Raw genomic sequence first — 21076 nt, 5'->3', positions numbered from 1 at the left:
TTAATTTTTTGTTATTTACACATCACTTACTTTTGTAAGCTCAAGGGGAAAATTTTAAGACAAAAACCCAAAACAATAAATTCTGTGCTAATGTTTTATGCTCAAGTTCTGTTAGGAATCCCCTTTTCTTCCCCTAGGAGCCCTTCCCACTTAGTCAGGAATGCAGCAAAGCGCCAGCCATCAGCCCGTGTAGAGCGGAGAAGGCATGCCCCCTTGAAGCATGAGTTAGTGCTGACCTCTGTAAGGGTGTATTTAACCTCTTAAAAATATTGCTAGTTCCTAAAATCTCCATTGTACTGCAATCAATAAATCACTGATATCCCCGCTGGGAGAGAAACTTCCGGAGGTTTCAAAGGCCAAGCCAGAGAGGCACAGCAAACAACAGTTTCTCACAGACCAACGATTAGAACATCTGCTCGCATCCTCTATGCCTGTTAAGATGTTTACTCAGTTCATTGTAGGCGGAACGTAGGGGTCCCTCGGTGATTTTTGTCTTTACTCCCATGATAGGAATTCAATAACAGCCCTAACCCAGGGCCAGCTCCCTCACCTGTCACTTAGCAACTTGTCTTTTTAAAGAGAGTATAAGAAATGGCACTTTGTCAGATTCAGATGGTGTGTGATGAATGACGATGGTCAGAAAAAAAAATTGTACGGTCTGCAGGACGGAAAAACCAGTGATGTCACCAGTGAGCTGTCTGAGCCATTCTAGGGTTTCATGATCCAGTCGATTATGGAAAGAAAGAAAGAAAGAAAGAAAGAAAGAAAGAAAGAAAGAAAGAAAGAAAGAAAGAAAGAAAGGAAGGAAGGAAGGAAGGAAGGAAGGAAGGAAGGAAGGAAGGAAGGAAGGAAGGAAGGAAGGAAGGAAGGAAGGAAGGAAGGAAGGAAGGAAGGGGAAAAGGAAAAGAAAGAAAATGAAAAAAGAAAGAAAACAAAAGAAAGAAAAAAGAAAAGAAAAACAAAAACAAACAAAATACAAAACCAGCCATCTCAAGGATCCACAGTTCTACTTTGATTCTCTACAAGAGTTGGAAATGCAAGTCCTTTAACCTTTTTGGCCTTGCATTTCCCAGCGTGGGTTTTTCCAGGAGTGGGCAGGGATAACCTTTGGCTGTTGTCCTCAGTCTCAGAAATGTTTCTCAGTCGCAAGCAAGCACATAAGAATCTTGAATGCATGCTTAGCCTTTCAGTCCCACAAACTCATCCCTAGCAAACAAATAAGGAACAAAATAACTCATGAATGCTATTTTAATCTTCACTAATTCTGACATCTGAGTAAAATGTCAGTGGCCATGAATAATGGGGAAAGTAGAAATGAGAAGCTGGAACAGTGACCAGCGAGGCCTGCTGCAGCCAGGGGTCCCTGAAAGGCACACACAGTAAACACTGTATTCTAGGCCACTGATGCTTTAAGAGAGGAAGCGGAAAAGAATAGAACACTAGAAATGAATTTCAAGATCAATTTCCCATCCACTATTTAAACTGAAATTTCTGAACTTCCTCAAAGGTAAACACAACCAAAGAGTAAATTTGGTTTGCTAAACATTCTGCCAAAAGCAATTAGCCTTCAAAGTTCTGGAAGCATTTTTTATCCCTCTCCCAAAACCTTGAGAACTGCCTACCCATTGCTGAACTGCAACGAGGACCTGTGCAGACAGGGCTAGGGGAGAGGGTCTCAATGCTTGAACCTCTGGAGCAACGGTCCATTCTCCAGTTCAGAAACTCTCCAGTGGTTCACAGCATGCTAATAAAGGCAGTGGGGACCCCTTAGCCACACTAGTTTTGCCTCTTAGAGTCAGTTCCACCATGAGAGAGAGAGCTTCCATCCAGCTTCAGACACCTGATCTCTTGTCTTCAAACACTGACACCTCTGAATCCTTTCTATAATTAATAACTCATATCCTGGTTTTACATATTACCAGAATTTTTAAATTATTGAGAACTTGGTCCATGCTAGAATGACTTCAACCTTTCCCAGTGCCCTAGCCTCAGTCACGCCTAAGACGGAAGGAAGCTTTGTTTTCTGATACTTTGTTTACAGATACTTACAGACACTTAACAGTTTTGAAGAGAGCAAGGGGACCCTGTGACTTCCCTATGGCCTCAGCTTCCAGCCTCCAGACTCCCTAAATCCAACACCTGCAGCAGGTGGCCACTGAGGAAACACTTCACGAGAACTACAAACAGAGAAAGACAAAACCAGGATTTTTCTGAAATAAAAGAGTCAGAGATTGGTTTTTGCCCCTAGGATGGGTCTCAATTTGGGGCAGCCTTTGGTTGGCCATTCCCTCAGTCTCTGCTCTACCTTTGTCCCTGCACATCTTGGAGGCAGGGCATATTTTGGGTCCAAGGTTTTGTGGGTGGGTTTCTGTCCTTATCCATACACTGGGAGACATGCCTGGTTACAGGAAGCAGCCACTTCAGGATCCCTGTCCCCCACTGCTATGAGTTTCAGCTAGAGTAGCCCCCATAGAGCCTCTGGGGACTTCCCCCATCTCTGGCACATATCCTAGAGAATGACCCTCCCACTGCCTATTTACTTCTTTGTCCCCTGCTCTCCCAACACATGACCCCCCCCCTCTAGCCCCACTTCTATCCCATCCCCTCTTCCACTCAGTTCCCTCCTTCCATCTACTTCTGATATCTATTTTGTTTCCATTTCAGAGAAAGATTCTATCATCCTCCAGTGGGCCTTCCTTGGTATTTAACTTCTTTGGGTCTGTTGATTATAGCATGGCAATCCTGTACTTACGTACCACTCATGTCCTTTTGGATCTGGGTTACCTCACTCAGGATGATATATTCTAGTTCCATCCATTTGCCTGTGAGAAGTCATGATGTCCTTGTTTTTAGTGGCTGAGTAGTATTCCATTGTAGATATACTACATTTTCTTTATCCATTCTTAAAGGACATCTAGGTTGTTTCCAGTTTCTGGCTATGAATAAAGCTGCTATGAACATAGTTGAGCAAGTATCCTAGTGGGATGGTAGAACATCTTTGGGTATATGCCCAGGAGTGGTATAGCTGTGTCTTGAGGTAGAACTATTCCCAGTCTTTTGAGAAACTGCCAAACTCTGACACTATTAATGATATTCTATTATGCTTGCGACAGAAACCTAACCTAACTGTCCTCAGAGAGGCTCTACCTAGCAGCTAAGGGAAAGAGATGCAGAGACCCATAGCCAAACAATAGACGGAGCTCAGGGAGTTTTATGGAGGAGTTGGGAAAAGGATTAAGGGACTCAAAGAGAGCAGGGACTCTACAGGAAGACCAACAGAGTATAATAACCTGGACCTGGGGTGGCTCCCAGAGACTGAAGCAACAAGCAAAGAGCCAGCAAAGGCTAGACCTAGGCCCCTGCACATATGTAGCAGATGAGCAGCTTAGTCATCATGTGGGTTCTCCAACAACTTGGGGCAAGGGCTGTCCCTGAGCCTGTTGCCTGCCTGCCTGCCTGCCTGCCTGCCTGCCTGCCTGCCTGCCTGCCTGCCTGCCTGCCTGCCTGCCTGCCTGCCTGTGGATCCTGCTTCGCTAAATGGACTGCCTTGTCTGGCTTCAGTGGGAAGAGTATGTATCTGGTTTCACAGCAACTTGATGTGCAGGGAGGTAGGTGTTAGTGGGGGGCTGACACCCAAAGGGGACCTTCCCCTTCTCAGAAGAGGAGAAAGTGGAATGGGGACTTTGTGTGAGGGGATACTGGGAAGAGAGGAAAGGCTGATGCTGGGTTGTAAAGTGAGTAAAGAAATATATTTTTAAAAAGAAAAAAGAAAGAAAGAAAATGGTCATTAACCAAAATGATGTTGAAAAAAACAAAAATTCTTTGCCATTCTTCGAAAGCTAACCCATATACTTCAGGGAGAAATTTAAAATTTGTGTATTATGCTAAAATTACTATATGTAGGCTTGTTAGTACTGTGCATATTACTATGTTATTGGTTATTATGACCCATTGGTTTTCCTGTTTGCAAAATAAAATTATAATAATGTCATTTTTCTTGGCAAAGCCACTTGTACCAGAAAACACACGAAGCTAGACAGTTAGTGCACATGAATCCTGGATGTGTGGCTGAGTCTGCTTAACACAAAATGGACAGAATTTCCTACAAGCTAATCCAGTATGGTTCTGGCAACTAAAATATAAAACCAAAAAGCATCGAAATGCAGTTTGTTATAATCTGGACTTAGCGAAAGTGATGTAATTTTGAAAATATTAATTATTATAATGATCTTTAAATCAAAGTTGAGCATCAAAATTTAATTTAATTAATTTAGCAGTTCCCAAAGATTCTACATCGCTAATGTTCACAGGACTCTATTCCATAAAAGTTACCAACGTCAACAAAAGGTAAGATGATCTCTTTGGTAGAGTTGGGTCGATGCTATTTCTACTTTTCCACTCTGAACTCTTCCTCAAGCAAGCACCTTGAGCAAGTTTCTGTGCTCAGAGAATGACGAGATATCCAGGCTAGAGAGATGGTATAGAGGCTAAGAGTACGAGCTGTTCCTCAGGAGGACCCAGGGGTTCAGTTCCCAGGACCAGCATGGAGCTCACAACTATCTGTAACTCCAGTGTCAGAGAATCCAGTGTCGTCTTCTGGTCTCTGCCAACACCAGCACATATGTGGTACACATGTAATCAAACTCTCATATGCATCAAATACATTTCCTTTTTTAAGTACAACTAAAAAGAAAAATGGCATTGCTAAAGTTGCAATTTAGAAAAACAGCACAGAGTTCTAAAAATGTTCTTCTAGAAGCTTAGTAGAAGCATTTTCAAGGGACATCTTAAGTTAGACTTGAAACTTTGAGATGAGAGTACCCCTCAACTGTCCTGTCTGTGTTTAGCACTTCTAGAATAGTCTACATACCCGCAGGGCATAACACCATTCACAAGGTTACCCCAGCACTTCCTATCAAAACTACATGTTTCAGGGCTCAGGAAAGTGCTCAGTCGCTAAGGCAGTTGCCTTGCAAGCACTAGGACCTGGGTTTGATGTCCTGAGCACACATAACAAAGCAGGATGTGAGGATGTGGTGGTATACCCCGTCAAATCCGATGCTGGGAACCATAAGAGGACCCCTGAGGCTCACTGGCCATCTAATCTAGCCTACTGGGTGAGACCCCAGATCAGTGAGCAGCCCTGACTCAAAGCAAAAAGTGGAATGTACCTAAGAAACTATAGCCAAGGTCAAACTTGGGCCTCCACACACAGGCGCATACATTCAGAAGCTTGTGTGCCCTGCACACACACACACACACACACACACACACACACACACACACACACACTAATATTTTCCAGACCCATGAACTAGAACATAAGCATCTCAAAGACAACAATCTCTGCATCCTACTTTCTTCCTGGTGCTAACACCTCATTCGTAACTGTATAAACATTTGTGGAATTGCTGTTAATGGAATCAGAATGGTAACTCAAACATAAAGAAAAGCTGTTTCACTTCGTTTCTTGTATTCTACATTACATACTTACCTACAGTGTATATGTTAGTTACATTATAATATACAGTGACTAGAAGAAAGGACTGAGACAAGGTCTCATATAGCCTAAGCTGACCGCACTACAAGAGATGAGACTAGTCTTCAACCTGATCCTTCTGCCTCTACTTTCCAAATGTAAGATTTTAAGCATGTACCACCACTCCCAGCTCTGCATGTACAAATGTGCATGTGTATAAGACTATATAGATAACATACATACATGTATCTGTGCTTTCATAGTATAGAAATTATGTCAGGTCATTACTACATTTTTCATATTGCCTATGGTCAGACATAAGCTATGTTCAGATGAGACTTCCTTCACACCATCCTCCTACGCTTAGAGTCTAAGTGTAACTCCATCTCAAGCCTTTAACTGAGGACCTGATACCCAAATGATCCTGAGTGTTCTCAATGGAGCCTCTACTGCGATTCCCTGCCTTGTGTGCTCATACCTGTGCTACCATGTCCTCCTGATGAGGCATGTACTATCCCTCAAAATGGTTCTCCTAGATCTCCAAAGCTTGGGGGCTCTGCCTTTCAGAATCACTTCCGACTTGACTGGTCCCAGAGGATGGCCATGACCTACTTGGCAAAAAAAAAAAAAAAAAAGTGGTGGTTTCCTTTCTCTATCCATTAACAGTAGCCTGGCTCTTCTAAAGAGCATTCTAGGACACAACAAATATGAAAGACAAGCAGTTTTCTGTAAAAATTTTTGTTTGGACGGAAAATATAATTAGTTCTTTTAAACATTGTGTGTGTGTGTGTGTGTGTGTGTGCGCGCGCGCGCGCGCACATGCACAGGTATCCCTAGAGACCAGAAGAGGGAAGTGGGTCCCTTAGCTGAAGTGACAGGCAGGTGAGCTGCCTAGCTCAGATGCTGGGAATTTATCCCAGGTCTTCTGCAAGAGCAGCAAATGCTATTAACTGCTGAGCCATCTCTCCAGTCACTTAATTTGCTTTTCATCTACTCCCCATCTTCTCTTGTGAAACACAAAACCTTGTTGGTAGCATATGGCCTCTTCTACCAGCTCTCAAATGGTTTTGGCCACACCTCCAGAAAAGAAACATCCCATGACTTGGTCTACCCAAAATCCTTACATTCTTTGAACAACTATTCAACACTGGGTTTTATTCAAAGCCAACACTTAGCTTTTGCAGTTGAAGGTGTGTGCTTATTTAAAAGATGATATCAGTAAGTCCAAAGTGTGAGTCTTCAGCTTAGGTTCATACCCCATGGATTATCAATAACAACAAATTATAAGAAATTGTATGGACTCCTAGCTTCCAGGGTGATCCAGTCTGAACACCCGTGATGGTTTGTATATTCTTGGACCAGGGAGTAGCACCATCTGGAGGTGTGGCCTTGTTGGTATAGGTGAGACCTGGTTGGAGTAGGTGTGTTGCTGTGGGTGTGGGCTTAAGACTCTCACTCCAGTTACCTGGAAGTCAGTCTTCCACTAGCAGCCTTTGGATGAAGACGTAGAACTCTCAGCTCTGCCTGTGCCTTGCCTGCCTGGATGCTGCCATGCTCCTACCTGATGGTAATGGACTGAACCTCTGAACCTGTAAGCCAGCCCCAATTAAATGTTGTTTTTTTATAAGACTTGCTTTGGTCATGGTGTCTGTTCACAGTAGTAAAACCCAACTAAGACAACACCCGTTACAGTTACGTTGGACAGTGTCTTAAAAACTACTGTCACAGTATCAGAACACAGACCATCCCAGGAAGCACTACCATTCAGAGTGTGCACACAGTGATCTATGTAGGTTATTTTGTAATGCGAACTATCTTTTTATCCTTAGTAAGGCAGATAGATGATTAAGACAGCCATTCTCCCACAGATCAGTCATCTCGAGTCTTCTCTAACCGGAGGGGATTTCTTCCATGCCCCAAGTGGAAGGAAACATTTTTTATTGGCTTCCTCCTGTTTTCCTTTGTTAGAAAAAAAGATTTACGCAAATAAAATATATCTGAGGGCCAATGAATAATTAATTATGTAAGCGATTAGCATGGCAAACACTTGTTCCAATTTAATGGAAAATTCTCAGTTTTAAACAGTCTGTTCAGTGGTTCCCAGGAGGCAGGCCTGTTGTTTCACAACACACACTAGTTCTCTGTGATCCTAGGGGAAAATGCCTCTAGACTCCCAGGCGATGGCTAAAATTGGGTCTGTTAGTGACACTGAACCCTCACACATACTCCATCCTTCCTCTACATCCCTCTGATTGCATTTAATTTATAAGTTAGTCATAATATGATATTAGTGACATCAGCTGTCCTCGTTAGCTTTAACTGTTGACTTGACAGAGCTTAGAGTCACTGATAGAAGAAACCTCAACTGAGGCACTGCCTAGATCAGATTGGCCTATAGACATGACTGTAGGTGACTGCCTTGATTTTTCATTGAAAAAGGAAGGCCCTGCTCACTGTGGGCGGTACCATTCCCCAGGCAGGAGGGCTTGTGATACGTAAGAGACCTAGCTGAGCATAAGCCTGTTAGTACAAAATGAGGCCAGCTAGCACACAGCATTCCTTCATGGTTCCTACCTCTGCTTCTGCTTCAATTTCTGCTTTAACTTTTCTCAAGATGGACTATGACTTAGTAGGTGAAACAAACCCTTTTCTGCATTGCTTTCAATGCAGACATTTTATTATGGCAACCAAAACAGTTGCAACAATAAGATCAAGCAGTTGTAAGGATGTGCTATCTTAAAGTTACCCACAATGCCCCTAATGACACTCAGACACAAGTTCTGAGAAAACATGGTTCTGGATATGATCTCCAGAATAACTGAGAAGTGGATGATGTGTGGGAGGGGTGAACCTGGTAGATGTGCTAGATGAAGGGATAATTTATATCCTATCACAAACCTCATCATACTACTTTGAATGGCATGTAACCCACAAATGATGGATTTCCCCCTGCCACATTTTCAGACCATAGCCAACTACCATCAAAACTTCAGGAAGTGGAGCCAAGGTAAGGGAAGACTATTATAGATCCCAAGTTTGCATTCTGAACGAATGCTTTTGTAAATCTCCCATTTCCTAGAGTACAGACACCTTCCGTAGTATGTCCTTGAAAGTAAAAGTAGCCTTTCAGTGACTCAGTTGTATACGTATATTTGTTCTCATGGGCTTTAAACAGAGATTCAAGGTCACTTCTAAAGTTCATGGTCAGAGGGAAGGTTGCCCTTCAGTTGTATTTTCACCTCTTAGATCTTTATACTGAGCAAGGCTTGTGTTTTCAGATGGTATTTTTCATGGGATCTTGTTAAAGAAAGCTGCATGGCTGCAGAAAGTGACACAGAAACTCCCTGAGCCTCCCTTGACCTTGCCACACAGCCTCTGCCCACACCGTCAGCAGCCAGCAAGCCACGGTGTACACCTTCCGTCCCAAGATGAAGAAGCCAGAGGCCAGGAGGGAGGCTTTCCCACCCATCCATGGTCCTCAGTGGAGACTGAATGTCTGGCTTCAGGAACTGCATGCTTCACTTCCCCAGGGGCATTCCATGCCTGGCTCCAAAGGAACTGGGTATTTCAGAGCACTGTCTGATTAGAAACAGTCAACCATGAAGACCCTGAGAACTTCAGGGAGACAAGGACGGCCCTGTGAGTCCTGATAACGTGAGGATGACCCCAAATGTCACATTAGTGCGTAGCAGAACGATACTCGGTAGCTTCTGGAAACACAGAAAGCACTCAGTAATAAGGGTACCTGGCTGGTAACTAAAGCCCTGAACCATTACATTAACCATGCAAGATCAATGAAAACTTTCTCTCTTTATGTTTTTGTGTGCGTAGAAAAGTATATGTCTGCCTCATGGTCTTTCCCCCAGATTCTATTTCTTACAAAAAGATGAAAATACTCTTGTCTCTTCCTGCATTATCTTTCCAACTACTTTATAGAGTAAGACACCACAATGAACTAAATACCCATCTCAGGGAATAACTGAAAATACACAGGCCAAGGTTCATGCGTCAACCTACTTTATTTTATTTTGTTTGTTTTATCTTTATTTGTCTTCATAAATCAATGGCCTCCCTTCAACCCTTCCCCACAGGAGCAGGAAGGACAAGCTGTGTGTTGGCTGCTGTGTAGATGAACACATGAAACCAGAGAGAGTACAAGGAGGGAGATGAACTGCGTGAGCTCCGAGTTCCTATCTGATCAAACCCTTAACCTCTGTTTCCTTCCTTGCCCTGAATATTTATTTTAACTCCGAGGCTCAGTCTTCGACCTTCGATGCCAGAAATATTCTCACACATTCCGAGAAGGTGCTTTCATCCAGTTCCAAATAATGTCAGGGTAAGGGTCAAACCTGGGTCCTGGCTTGTCCCGGGCAAAGTCCACCCAACGTTTGGCATGTCTGCACGCTGTGCAGGCAGCTGACAAGGGACTGTTGACAGTCCAGTTTTTACTTCCCGCCCTCTCCTCCTCCTCTGAGTTTACATTGCAGAACAGACAATAAACTGCTTCTAGACTCTTCCCAGCCCCCCTCGCTCAAAAGCTGAACTGAAGACAGAAAGCACCCTCCACACCCTGCTCCTCCAGCTTGACCCTACCTGTGTTTGGCCTTCGCCCCTGGACCAAATCAGCATTCCAGGGCCATGAGAGAATGGCATGTTCACCACCCAACAGGAAACGGAGCAGGCCAGGCGTTGACATCACCTGGCAGATGTGCTTTTCAAGTGTGAGGCTTTATTCAAACCTTTTCATGGAAATCATTGACACAGAAAAGAAATAAAGAAGAAAAACAAGAGGGAGAGACAAAGTTGGTGCCGAGATGGGCATGTTTTGCACCCCATAAAAAAAAAGGAATTAAAATGAGTCAAGCTCACCTCCCTTCCTCTCCACCCCCACCCCTCCTCACTCATCCTTTAAGTCTGGAAGTCAATGTTTCTGAAACACTATAGCTACTGGCAGGGCAGCCACACATAAAACTGTCAGTCTGCAAGGAAAGTAGACGGTTGAGTTGAGGGGAAAGGGGCTAAATCAATTTGAGCATGCATGTTAAGGACTGTGAAAGGGCAGCATGGAGAACGGCAGGGCCAGAGAACATTTGTCTCTGTCTCCTTGTGTTTCCACCACACAGAGCAGAATCCACCCACTACGGCTCCAGCCAGGCTCTGAGCTGATTGATGGCAGCTGGAGGTGTCTGCTTGCTTCCTCAGCACCCTAATCAGAGGCCCCCTGGGCCCACACTCGTGTACCTATGCTTCTGGGCAGGAAGCATCTACTCAGCCTGCTCTCTGCCAGGACTTAGGAAACACAAGTTCCAGCAAGGCTGGGACAGCTCTGCTCGCCACGGGACCCAATCAGGTAGACTATTCTTCTTAAGCAATGAGCGCATATTAAACCTCATACGGAGAAGAAAAAAATATGAAGTTCTACAAAACGTTTTCATTTTTTATTTTTTAAATATTTTTTATTATTACGTATTTTCCTCAATTACATTTAGAATGCTATCCCAAAAGTCCCCCATACCCTCCCCCCTACTTCCCTACCCACCCATTCCCATTTTTTGGCCCTGGCATTCCCTTGTACTGGGGCTTCCAAATAACTCACTCTCTGGAGGGAAAATAAAGATGACCTGGGTCTTAAGGTTTTCTCAGGCATTGGATTCATTTTGCACCAAAATGCCAGGGTGTGAGCACAGAGCCCAGGGCTGAAGCTGTCAGCCTGACTCCCATCCCCGATTGGGTGTGTTGGGGAGACTCTTTCAGATGCACTTGACACTAGGAATTGCTCCATGCCACGAGCAACAAGCAGGTTTTGTGGACTGTTCTGCCATGTTCACTACGTGGTCAGATTCATTTGAATTTATTGGAATACAATAATCCTAGAATAAAGAATAATGTGTACTCCCTACTGTGATGCAAATATGGTGGGTACACACATGAGGGAGGAAGTCACCCACACATGGCAGGAGCCAGGAGGACAGAGAAGGCTCAGAACTGGACTGGAATCACTCTCCTCTCGTTTTCTTACATAACTACAGTAAAGGCTTCTGGCTGCTCTGATTTCCCAAGCTTCCAAAGTCAGAATAATATTAGTAAGAAATTCTACAGGTAAGATGAACCGCTCAGTGTTCTACTCATGGAAGGGAACCTGTGTAACTTATTTCACATTAGAGATACAATCTAATGTGATTTCATACATGCTGTGGTGTGTGTGTTTATTCACATGTGTGCCTGTACATAAGAGGCCAGAGGTCAACCTTAGATGCTCCTCAGGTGCCATCTCCCACATTTTGTAAGACATTGTCTCTCACCATGTATGCCATGTTGGCTGTGTAGTCAGCCCCAAGGAGTTTGTCTCTGACTTCTGACACTGAGATCATAAATGTGTGCTGCCATGCCCAACCATGTTTGTTAGAGACTAAGCTTTCTCCCCAGTCCTAACAATTTTTCTCATTGTGATAAATATACATCAGATAAAATTTAGCATCTGAAAAACATGTCTACACTTACAATTCACAAAGGCATTGCAGCCATTCACTTTGTGCTACCATAACTCCATTCATCCATAGAACTCTCTCCATCTTGAGAAGAGAAGGTCTGCATCAGCAGGAGCGTCTAAGTGTTCCTGCTGGGAATTAACCCTGTGAGTGCCACTTCCCCACCTCTCAGTTTATTTCCTCACCACCAAATGTGGGCTTGCTCAATTAAGTACATTTATCTCATGTTGTTACATAATCCCATGTTATAATTAGTTACCAGCCCATTCCTTTGCTTGGCATCAAAGAGTTAAAAGAAAGAAAATAATAAAATATACCTAATCAACCATTTTGCTCTTTTTATTACCAAAAGTAAAGGGGAAAGGTTTGTCCATTTTCAGGAAGGAACAGAGTAATGTTGTGAAGATCTTACAACCAAAGAGAGGTAGAGGGTTTTATTTTGCACTGAAGTTAGAGATAACCCAGTACCCATGAGATAATGAAAACTTTACTTAAACCATCTTTTCCTTTATTTACAATAAAAATACGGAAGAAATATAGGTTTATCTTTGTCCCTGTTCAGAGCCCAGGTTGTTATTTGTGGTGGTTCCCACACAGGATCCTGTGGCCTTCTATGACACTGTGCTAATGGGAAAATGTCACTGGGCAGATGATGGGAAAATGTCTCAGAGGATACACCTACTGCATGAAAACCTGCAGTGTCACAGTTGGAAAGTACATGCTATAAGGACTGAGGTTCAATGAATCTACAGACTTTCCCCACCCCTACCCAGAGATGGCGTGGATTTCATTGAACTGCTATGATGTTACAAAGATGAGCAATCAGTAAGGATGCCCCGTCAACCCCCGCCTCCAGATAACCAAACCCTGCCTCCAGATAACCAGGGCATTGACGGCATAGATAAATTGTTTCTATCTAGTAACAAGGAGATTGATTGAAACAGGGCTTCCAAAGAGAATGACTGGGGGAGGAGAAAGATTGAAAGGGAAGAAATTATAAAATAATAATAATAATAATAATAATAATAATAATAATAATAATAATAATAGCAGAGTAAATTAAAGATATGAGAATTTAAAGTTTCAGGATAGTCACATAAGAATCCTTCAACAGACATATAAGAGGCATGACTGGTGTCTCAGACTGCTTTCCAAACATCCAAGAGAACTCAGAGGGCTTTGTCCAGACTTGTGGTCTCCCTGGTCTACCTATGAACAGTCGATCTCATGGCTTTAGGTACCATGGTGAAACAGAACAACATGGCAGGGGTTCACAGAGAGAAAATTGTTCATTTTGTAACAGCGGAGAGTGAAGCAGAGAGAGGGCACCAGGGTCCCCACCTCTCTTAACCACTTCCTCCAAATGGGAGCCCTCCATCCTGAAAGGAATTACTGAGATTCTTAGATTTCTCAGCCCGTTAAGATTTGAAAAATAAACAACTCAAGAGTCCCTCAAACTTAGCAGATTCACAGGCCTTCCCTCCACACAGCTATGTCAGCTTTAAGGACCCCCGAGGGAAGGACATTCTCCTATCTGTAGAGCTGCCTGAAAGTTGAGCAGAGAGCCCCCAGGTTCTAGGTTTTGTGATGCAGCAAACTTTGAGCCCCCCATACTTCTGAAGTAAGACCTCATCCATCCTCCTGTAGCATCAATAGACTCATTGGCTGACCAAATTGGACTTTGATGGTGGAGTCACTAAGGTCTACTGTTGGTTCCTTAGCAGATATTTGTTCCTTAGTGGATATTTGTTTACATCTCTCCAGGAACAGTGTCACACAACTAATAGTAACACTATACACAGATGTTCTGAAACTCTCACTAAGCCCCTTGAACTAAAACTTCTACCATACCTCAATATCACTATGGCCAGAGGGTCAAGTGATTAACACATGGACTGTTAGGGGAAAACCCAGATCAAAGCAACAGCAGCCAGCAGTGAAAATAAATAAGAGTCTTAGCCAACTGGGTGACGAAATGTGTCCTGGAGTCACCTTCTGCAGCTGTGTGGGTTTGGAGTCAGAATGGGCAGAGGGTGTCCTCAATGGATTAAAGCAATCCAAAACAAGCTCTAGGTGGTCTCCTTGTGCTTGATGCATTGCCTACATTTCACTACAGCAGTGGCGAGACTGCTGCTAAACCACATGCAGATAGCCCACGTAGCCTTTGCAGAAGCCAGGAGATGGAGGAAGGGGTGTTTGTATTGTTCTAGTTGGAAAGTGTGAAGCCTTCTAAGCAAGCATCTAAGGTCCTCTGAGAATTTAATTTGGGAGACTGAGGGATTCTGTTGCAGCAGGGCTATAGAAGCAGCAGGTTGTGTGCATAAGACTAGAGCATGTCTGACAAAGTCACCACACCCCTTTCCTATGGCTCAAACACAGGATCATCTCAGCTCGCCCCATCCCCGTGGTTCACGCCAGATCATGCCAGGCTGTCCCATCCCTGTGGTTCACACTGGAGCATGCCAAGGTGACACCATCTCCAGACATGGCACTCAGTTTCTTTCTATCCTGGGTCAATAACCACACCTCCCTCATTTTTCCCAAACAATGTTTGTTCTTGCACCCTATCCAATTCTCTCGGGCTCCAACAACTACCTTGTCTGTTTGCATCATGCATCTGTTTTCATCATCATGAGCCAACTGGTTCTTGTGGGAAAAAAAAAATGAAGCCAATGTTCCTCCCCCAGTGGTGGGAGAGAGAGAGAAAGAGAACATGTGGAGATGCGGAGGTCAGAGGTTGATATCAGGTGTCCTCTGTCACTCACACCTTTCCTTTGAGCCAGAGTCACTTACTGATTATGCTGGCCTAGCTGACCAGCAAGTCCAGGGATGCTCCTTCCGAGTGAGTGCTGAGAACACAGACTCGGACTGCCTGGCATTTCTGCAAGAGCTGGGAACTTGGGCTCCCGTGCTTGTGGCAAACACTTCACCACCTGAGTGGACTCCCCACTTCCCACACTTGTCTTCATAGCAGGGCTGGGACCTGGTGGTTTTCTTGTCTTGTAGAAACTTTATACCTATCTGTGAGACAAGACTAGGAACAGCCCAGGGAAAGACTATTTCCTCTGGCTGTTCTGAAGTAAAAGGCAAAGAGTCTAAAGAAGCAAGGAGTTGCTGGGGTGTTTGTTTTTCTTTTGTTGAAAATAGATTTTTTTTTCCTCACATTGTATAATCTGATTACAGTTTCCCTTCCTTCTATCCCTCTTAGCTGTTCCCACCTCCCCTGCCTCCAGATCTGCACCCTCTCTAACTCTCATTTGAAAAGAATAGGCTTCTAAGGGATAATAATAAAATAAAATACATAATAAGATAAAACAAAAGCAAATACATTAGACTAGGCCAAAACAAACAGAAGGAAAAGAGCCCAAGAAAAGGTACGAGAAGCAGGTATAGACATAGAGACCCACTCATTCACACAGTCAAGAACCCCATAAAAACACAAAGCTGAATCCATAATATACAGAAAAAAGATCTGTAGGAGAGAGACAGAGACAGAGAAGACAGAAACAGAGACAGACAGAGACAGAGACAGAGACAGAGAGAAAATAAAAAGATGAAATTTAAAAGAAGAAAAGGCCCTGACACAACATTATGAGACAAGGAACCTCCAAAGGTGCCATTAAGCTAATTTTCTCTTGGCCATCTACTGCTGGGCATGCAACCTTCCCTTAAGAGTAGCTTGTTACCCCAGTGAGACTCCTTTGGAGAAAACCAAATTTTCATTTGGAAGTGGTTATCAGTTGCGGATTGCCTCTGGGTTAGGGATGGGGTCATGCATCTACTTCCTTCAGATTTAGGACCCCATCTGGTGTAGACCCATGCAGACCCTATGCATGTTACCTCAGTCTGTGTAAATTTATATGTGCATCAATCCAGTTGATTTTAGTGGGCCTTATTTCCTCAGTGTCTGCCATCCCTTTTGGCTTATACTCTTTCTGCCTCCTCTTCTGTGGGTTCCCTGAGCTATGAGGGGACGGATTTGATGGAGACATCACATTTAGTCCTGTGTGTTCTCTCTGTGTGTGTAATGTCTGGCTGTGGGTTTCTGTATTTGTTCCTATTTGCTACAAGAGGAAGTGTCTCTAATGATGTCTGAGCAAAGAACTGATCTATGTGCACAGCATAACGCCATTAGGAATCATTGTAATGCTATGTTCCTTTAGGAGAACAGTAGTATTTTGCTTCACCTTAAGTCTCTGGGTTATTTAATCTTGGGATTTTGGTCACCCAAGCAGCATTGGGTATGAGTGCCACCTCTTAGAGAGGGCTTTAAGTCAAATTAGACATTGGTTGGTTAAGCCCACAAGCTTCATGCCACCATTGCTCTGGCATAGCTTGCAGGCAGAGCACCATTGTAGATCAAAGGTTTTGTGGTTAGGTTGGTGTTTGTTTCTACTTTGGTGGTATGCAGAGTATCTTCTGATACCAAGAGCACTAGCCTGTAGAGGTGAAGGCTCTAGGTAGGCACCAGCTCAACGTCTCCATGATTAATGAGTTGCATAGGTTTTATGTTTAGCAATAAGACCTTATTGTTTGTGGAGAGCAACCTATACCCTTGGCAACGGCCATGGTTGTTTGGAGATTTCCATTTTTACCACTGTGGCCAACAACTTAATTAGGTGAAAACCACCCTGGTAGTGGAAACTTTATTTGGTAACAAGTGATGTTCACTTGGGACTCTGTCTCCCCCTTTACCGATTTCATTTAGATACCCTTCATATATGTATGTATTTTAGGAAGCTGCTACTGTATTAGGTTTCCATGCTGCCCCTCAAATGGATGTTGATTGTGCCTGTCTCTCCCCAAATTCCTCCCATCCCCTTATCTCTTCCTCTCCACTTGATGCTCCCGTTCCAGGCTCTCCTATGCATTCATAACTATCTATTCTATCTGCTTTTCCTAGAGAGATCTATCTGCCCTCCCCTCAGTTCCTTATTCTATTTGTAATCTCTGTGGTTCTGTGGATTAGTGCTTGCTTAACACTGACTTAATGGCTAATGAGTAATACTAACATATAAGTGATTATATACCACATTTGTCTTTCTGGAGCTGAGTTACCTCACTCAGGATAATTTTTTTTCTTAGTTCTCTCCATTTGACTGTAAATTTCACTTTTTAATGGTTGAATAACACTCATAATGTACTCCATTTTTTTTTATCCATTCATTTGTTTAGTGACATTTAGACTGTTTCCAATTTTGGGCTATTGTGAATAGACCGAGAAGGACCATGGTTTAGCAGCAGCCTCTGTCATAGGCGGAAACTTCCTTTGGGTACATGCCCAAGAGTAGTATAGCTGGATCATAAGGTAGATCAAGTCCCATTTTCCTGAGGAATCACCACACTGATTTCATGGTGACTGTACAAGTTTGCAGTCTCATCACCAATGGATAAGTGTTTCCCCTATTCAATATCCTTACCAGAATGAGCTGTCATTCGTTTTATTGATCTTGGCCATTTTGATGAGTAAAAAACAAAATCTCAAAGTTGTTTTGATTTGCATTCTCCTAATGACTAAGAATACTTCTTTAAGTGTTTTTGGCTCTGTTTTTGAGAATGTTCTGTTTGGGTCTGCACCTCTGTTTAAATTGGGTTGTTTGTTTTCTTGATATCAGTTTGTTGAGGTCTTTATATATTTTGGAAACTAGTCCTCTCTCGGATGTGAAGTAGGTAAAATAAAATCCTTTCCCATTCTGTAGGCTGCTACTTTGTCCAAAGGGCAGCATCCTTTGTCGTTCAGAACCTATCAGTTTCTTGATATCAGATTTATCAACTGCTGATCTTAGTGCCTGTGCTACTGGTGTTCTGTTCAGAAAGTTGTCTCCTGTGCCAATGCTTTCAAGGCCATTTCCTCCTCTTCTCTTCTATCTGGTTCAGTGAATCTGCTTTTATGTTGAGGTCTTTGATCCAGCTGGTCTTGAGTTTTGTGCAGAGAGGTAAGTATGGATCTATTTGTATTTTTCTATAAGCATTAACATTTTTTATGAAATATATTTTGATTACATTTTTCCTCTCCCTACTCCTTCCAGATCCTCCTTATTTCTCTACATACTCAACTTCAATGTTGGGCCGTGGGCCAAAAGGGTCGCATAGTCCCTGAGACATTACAAGCTATGACTAAGATAATTAGTCACTCTGTTGTAAGTCTTTAATCAATGAGCCTGGATCACCCATCTTAGGACATAGCCATATCACCTGGGATTTTTTCATTTCACTGTCAGAGTTCTCTGAGAGGCAAATATTACCCAAGCTCCGTAGCCCCCCAGGCTGAACTCAATGGTGAAGCCTGTCAGAAAATACTGGTCCCTCCCTGCCAGGCAGGACTAGGAGTATGTTTCAAGTGGCAAGAGCTGCAGCCTAGAGATTTGAAGCCTGGTGTCTGGTGTGGGCTGTCACAATTGGCAGTGATGAACACAATCACAAGAACAAATAGAAAGACCCTTGTTTGAACAGCTTGATTTTGAAAGTTAGGCAAAGTGGAGTTCTGAAAACATCGGTGCATGCAGCACTGTGGCACAATCCCTCTAGGACCGAGAATAAATACTACAACTCAAGGTGAAAACCTGCATGTCCTTCCACAACCTAAGCCTGACTGGTTCTGTAACACTATTCCTCAACCACACCCATTTCTCAAACACCTCCATCCTTAACTACCTGGACACTTGCTGCTTCAGCAAACCCCGAACCACCTTCCATATTGAGCCCCATCTTACCCTCTATTCTCCAAATGCATTCCACAGTTCTTCCTTTGACTGAATCTCCTCAGAGTCACTACAGGTCATCCACCCATCTAGAAGAAACCCAGCACTGTAGCAAACCTTCTTTGTCTCCCTGAGGGCACTGTTGTTAGCAATCTGTCTAAGCGCCACCCCACAGTTACCTGGCAACTGCCAGGTGTGCCTGACTCACTATAAAAAGGGCTGCTTGCCCCCTCCTCCCTCTCTTGCTCTCTCTCACTCTTACTCTCGCCTTCCTGCTCCCTCTCCCCATCCCCCATCTCTCATGGCCACCCTCCTCTTCCTCCTCCTCCTCCTCCTTCTCTTCTTCTTCTTCTTCTTCTTCTTCTTCTTCTTCTTCTTCTTCTTCTTCTTCTTCTTCTTCTTCTTTTCTCTCTCTCTCTCTCTCTCTCCTGCCCTCTTAACTCCCCTCCCCATGTCCTGAATAACCTTTTGGCTGGTCCCTCAGGGAGAAGGGATGTCTCATCATGGGTCCTTTGAGGCACCCCCTTCCCCCACACCTGACTACACCTCCATAGAACATATTGCCCCCCCTTTATCTTTTTATAAACATATCAACTACCATAGCCTGTTTGGCCAAGAGAAGTCAGCCCTGCACACGTGAATTAACACGAGATAATCCTGCCAACTGCAGAGGAAGCGTCTAGGCTCCCAAGGCCCATGTACACACATCATTATTGCCAGCTCCTTGCAACCATGCTACAGCCAAAGTGACTGAAATCTTACCATCTAGATTGCATTTCAAGTCCAGTCACATTGCAGATGCTCAGATTTCTGGTGTGTTTGCTTTGTTGCTTAAACATACAATAATGGAGGTCATTAAACGTAGCATCGTACGCATGTCAATCAAAATTCTTAGACTGCAACTACAACCGCAACAAAAACTGTGTAAGCTGGGCATTGAGGAACACGCCTGGCACTTCAGTGCTCTGGAGACTGAAGCTAGAGGATTGGAAAAACAATTCCAGACCAGATGGGCTATCTACAGAGACCTTGTCACATACACACACACACACACACACAAATTAGTTTTTGTTTTTAGTCAATAAGCAATTTTTGAGAATGCATTGCTAAATGAAAATAGAAATAAAAGACCTCATTTTTATTCCAGCTTTATATTACTAATTAGCATTATTTAATCAAAAATTTAATTATATGTTCATCTTTTATGTATTAAGCCAATTAACAAGAAGTATGACCGCAGTTTTGTTGTTGCTGTGATTTGATTTTTTCTAGTTGTGTCTTTGGCTTAAGAGCTGTCCTGGGAGGTTTAAAGATTTGCAAGAGGTTTAGCCCTTACACGTGGAAGAAGCCAGGGCTGATTGGGCTACACTCAAAGAAAAGAATGTTCCTGTTTCTCTCAAAACTGTAAACTCACTGAACAGATGAGCCTGGATGCAAGTGGTCGGTTATCAAACTTACCTCACCTGCCTTAACAACCCCCACCCCCACCCCCAACCCCACCCCCACCCCCAACCCCAACCCCAACCCCAACCCCAACCCCAACCCCAACCCCAACCCCAACCCCAACCCCGCTTCTAATTACACTGTTTCCTGAGCTCCACTCTAAGCTGGGAATCTGTGTTCCCTTACATAAGAGCAAGACAACAGTTGGGAAAGGAAAGGCCTTTTCCTCTCCCTAAGACCTGGCTTCTCTCGGCAGCTGTTATTTTTAAGCAGCTTGCAAGGGGATGGCTGATCAAAGGCTCCGTGCAGGAGGAGCCGGCCAGCAGCGCAAAGCTTCCTGAGAGCGGCGCAGGAAGGGGCTCCTGACGCAGACCAGAATAGCAGCAGGCCAGCTGCAGGCTGCTTCGGGTGCCCTTGAACCAAAGAAAATCGTTCCAAATAAATTTTTCCCTTCTTTGAGGTCCCTGGATGTCCCGCTGGGGCCTTTAAACAGCCACATGCTCCTTGCACAAAAGCTGCCCTAAGTGGGCGTCCCATAATGTGCTGGGAATAAGGGAAGCGTCCTCGTCGTCGGTGGGGCAGAATGGTCCATTCACAACTAGCTTGTTTGGGATGCTAGCGGAGCCTGCAGTCAGTAACGCTGAAGGGCTATTTATTGGCTTAGAAATCCTCAATTAACCATTGAAGTGGTTAATTTAAAAAGTGAATCCAACGCTGAGCCTTGCCAATAATACTGCTCACATGACGAACTAGAATGGGTGTTTACCTAAAGACTGAGTTCAATACTTACCTACATCATTTTCTATCAGACATGAACCTAGAAATACCGTGACTTGTACGTTTTTACACCGTTATTAGAGTATTGTTTAATGTTCATATATTTACAAAATACTACCGTGTAGATGGCTTCATTTTATTCACATTGAAGCTCTGGTTGTCACCAGAATAACACTTTGAATGGGAGA

General features: G+C 43.6%; 1 long non-coding RNA gene across 1 annotated transcript in view; it reads right to left on the bottom strand.

The window, feature by feature from the left end:
- Gm20755 (predicted gene, 20755) overlaps window positions 1-18809 on the bottom strand; it is a 93916-nt gene extending 75107 nt beyond the window's left edge. Inside the window, exon 1 of the long non-coding RNA NR_040559.1 lies at window positions 18681-18809. This is a non-coding gene — a long non-coding RNA (predicted gene, 20755). The remainder of the gene's footprint in view (window positions 1-18680) is intronic.
- Between the last annotated feature and the right edge of the window lie 2267 nt (window positions 18810-21076).

Source organism: Mus musculus, chromosome 3 (assembly GCF_000001635.26).
Source record: "Mus musculus strain C57BL/6J chromosome 3, GRCm38.p6 C57BL/6J".
In the NCBI taxonomy this organism is placed as follows: Eukaryota; Metazoa; Chordata; class Mammalia; order Rodentia; family Muridae; genus Mus; species Mus musculus.
Note: the sequence above shows the minus strand (reverse complement) of the source record. Positions and strands in the feature narration are given on the sequence as shown.